The sequence below is a fragment of the Coffea arabica genome, chromosome 5e (assembly GCF_036785885.1).
Source record: "Coffea arabica cultivar ET-39 chromosome 5e, Coffea Arabica ET-39 HiFi, whole genome shotgun sequence".
In the NCBI taxonomy this organism is placed as follows: Eukaryota; Viridiplantae; Streptophyta; class Magnoliopsida; order Gentianales; family Rubiaceae; genus Coffea; species Coffea arabica.
Genome location: NC_092318.1, coordinates 44,882,890 through 44,886,693, shown reverse-complemented (window position 1 = coordinate 44,886,693; position 3,804 = coordinate 44,882,890).

Below are 3,804 nucleotides of genomic sequence, written 5' to 3'. Positions count from 1 at the left end.
TGGGCCTGAATAAGAGCACTATGTCTCCTGGAGGAGGGGGGAAACGGTCACTAATCTTACACAGGCACAAGTGGAGCGGTTTAATAACTTGGCAAACCGTCTTTTTACTCCTTGTAGGTGCTTTCATGCCCCGACCTTGGACCACTTGCGAATTGCACGGGAGGTTGAACAGTTATTCTCAGCCATAAGTTGGCAACAATATCTAACCATTAACTATCCTACGTTTGAGGAGCTGTGTTGTGAATTCTTCTCCACATTCGAGTTCAACAGAAATGAATTCATCACTTTGGATGAGCCGGAGGTCATTAATTTCAGATTGGGAGGTACTCAGTTTGGTATGTCCATTAATGAGTTTAACTTGACTTTGGGGTTTGCTAGTGAGGACACCATTGCCTCTGGGGCATATATAAACAGTGCGTGTGACTACACCCGACCGTTCTCTACTGACTACATTGACATTTGGAGGGAGTGGTCCACGGATCGTCAAATTTACAATCCGAGTCTGTCGAAGGCTTCCCATCTGAAGGATCCGGTCTTGAAGGTTGTCCACAGGTTCTTAGCTCACAATTTCTCGGGGTGAAAGGATACCTCCGGCACACTTACCAAGGCGGAATTCTATTTTCTTTGGTACATGCGCAACAAGGTTCAGGTTAATTTTGGATGTTGGGTGGCCACCCAGATGGAAACGGTCATGTAAAAGCGTAATAAGCCGGTGATACTGGGATCACTCATTACTCACTTGGCCATTCTAGTGGGAGTGCTTGATATGGATAAGGAGCACAACTACACTCTAGCTCGAGAAAATGAACCCCTGGATTTGCGTAGTTTGGAGCGAATGGGGGTTATTTTCAAGATGGGCAATGCTTATCCGTTCACGTCTCCTGGTGAGGGCGGGCCGCAGCCTCGGGTGCCTACCGCTGCACCCTCCACTGACTCGCCACCCCATCCGGACCAGGCGGGTCCGTCCTCCTCTCATCCTTCTCCTGCTGGAGACCCCCGTTACCCGGACCTCCAAGTGGGTCTCCATGAACTCAACACCCAACTGGCAAGGATAGATGGCCGACTTATGGCGCTCCAGGTTTTCGCCCGCATTCAGGCAGAGAATCAAGCAGCTTACTATGCTCATATTGGCTTCCAGCCGCCGCATCCGCCGCCTCCTTAGGCTCCGGCCGCACCTTTTCAGTAGTCAGGGAAGTTTTCGCTCCCTCTGCCCTTGCGATTTATTTTTCTAGGCTACATTGAGGACAATGTAGGTTTTAGGTGTGGGGGGAGTGGCTTCCATTACTTTCTTTTTCATTACTTCTTTTCATTACTTTCTTTTCCATTAGTTCTTTTTGTTTTGTTACTTAAAAAAAAAAAAAAAAATTCTCTCTCCAGGGTGTACAGCAAAGGGAAACTGCCTTGTTAGTGAAACTCCTCCAGTAGAGCACTGTGGTTATTGGTGAGTTTCGGACATTCTCTTGACACTTTACCCCTTATCCATACTTTCTTAACCCGCCTTGCACTTGAGCCCCATTACAACCCTATTAAAGCCCCTTTGATTTATGTGTTTAGTTCACTCTTAAGGGGTGGAGATGTGACAAATGTGCAAGCCTATGGTAATGGCATTCCGTGATGTTGGCGTTTCTAGTATTCATATATATATTCTTTGAATTACATGTCCGGTGTGTTCTACTTTTGGTGATATTGTCAAGGACCCTAGATGCTTGTGTTAGTATAGACTATTACATGACCTTTGCTCTCTTTGTTGTACTTCTGAGTTCCGAAATGCTTGAGGGTAAGCATTGTCTAGGTGTGGGGGGATTTGATAGAACGGTTATTTGGCGTATTTTGCACTACTATCTTGTCCTAATTTTGGCTATTCACGGTACTAAGAATTGGAATTTCACTCATATTCGATATTTGTGTGAATTGTAGGTGGTAGGCATGAAAAATGATCTCGTGGGGTGAATTTCCAGAAGACTTACCATTCCAAGGCGTGGCCACGCCTTGGAAGATGGACGAAACCGAAAGACGGACCGTGGTCCACGTGAACCCGGAGCGTGGGATCAGAACTCTGGAGACAACACTAGGCTTTGCACCAGACGTTTCTTTCTTTGACTTTTCTTGGACGGCGGCTATAAAAAGAAAAGGACAAAGCAAGATTGGGGGCATCTACTTTTTAGGCTCAGTTTTCTTTTCCAAGGTTTTTTCAGCGGTCAGACGTTTTTGACTGGGGTTTGTGGCTTTCTTCAGCCGCAACTTAGACTAGCTTAGGAGTTGACCTTTTCAATCTTTTGCTGTAAACGCCTTTGACGTTCGCTTTTGATTTGCTGCAATTTTCCATCGCTGTTATCCCTTTTCTTGACTCTGCTCCAGGAGCGACCGAATAGAAGGAAATGAACCAAGGGAATTTCCCATTTGTTCCTTAGTTAATTCGCATCGCTCCGCTCCTTGGAATTAATTGTTTGGATGTTTGCGTGGATGAAATCAATTAAATCGCGTGAGCTTGACATGATGAGGAGCGGCTAATTTTCTCCTCTGCCCAAAGGGTGACGCGAGGGCGCGGTCCATCACACCTGTGAGATCTAATCAATCTTTCATTATTTCTTCCAATTTATTACTATTCGTGCATTTCCTGAATTAACTGTTCATGGGTATTTGATTAATTGAATATCAACGGCCGGGTATTTGATTTAATTTAATAGCCTACTGCCACGTTAATTAAATAGAATCCGTAATTGTTCATTTAGTTGACACCCCGTGGCAACCACCATAATTGGCTTTATGATGGGGAAATGCAAGATCTAATTTAAATAAACCCTCTTAGCGTGTTTATTGGTTAGGGTTGGGTTCTTCTAGCTTTAATACAATTGGGTAATTAAATTCCTACGGTCGTACCTAGGGTTGTTATCTGGTTAGAGAAGCAGTCAATGGTCGTACCTTGACTGTCGAAAAAGTAAGGAAGAGCTGGTTGTCAGAGCTTATTGATGGCTATAACCAATCTAGTGATAAATGGATGAAATATCTTTGCATCGATAATCATTTAATTGGACCGTGCCTGCGCAGTTGATCCTTTGGGTAGAACTTTTATTAATTGCTATTTTCAGTGAATTGTGCTTTGTGAGTTAGTTTTGAATTGTGTTTGTTTTATTTTATTTTATTTTTATTTGCCTCCCAGTGAAAATCCCCCAACTTTGTTCTTCTGATTTGGAAAGAGATAATTTCCTACCTGCTCCCTGTGGATTCGACCCTACTTGCCATTGTACGCAAAATTAGTATTTTTATAGACAAACCCGGTATATCGGATCAAGCAAACTCTTCGGGAACAGGGTGAATCAAGTAACCCATTGCACACCTAGGGTCCCTGCTCCAGTACTTGAATTTGTTCTATAATTATTTAATTGAGGTGGTAATTAGGACTTTTTAGTAATTATTATTGCATAGGTTCGGCACCTGTCAGAAGCCGGTTTAGACAAAGAAATAATAGTTGAGAAGCACTTGGCGCCGGAGGTGGATGACCATTACAAGATCTCCACAGCCTTCAAGCGACTTGGTTGGGAGGACATACTCAAGTTGCCCAAGCATTACTATCCTAACCTGATTCGGGAGTTTTATGCCAATGTGGAAGACAAACAGAGCCATAGTGGCAATCTGATCGAATCCTGGGTCCGAGGCAAACGAGTGGCTCTCACTCGAGACAAAGTTGCCAGGTGGGCCAAACTCAAGGACTCAGGGGAAGATATCAAATTGACTAAGGAGTTCAAGGCACGTGACCCATGGCAAGTGGGAGAAGCTGTGGCACGTCTTAAGGGTCAATACCGT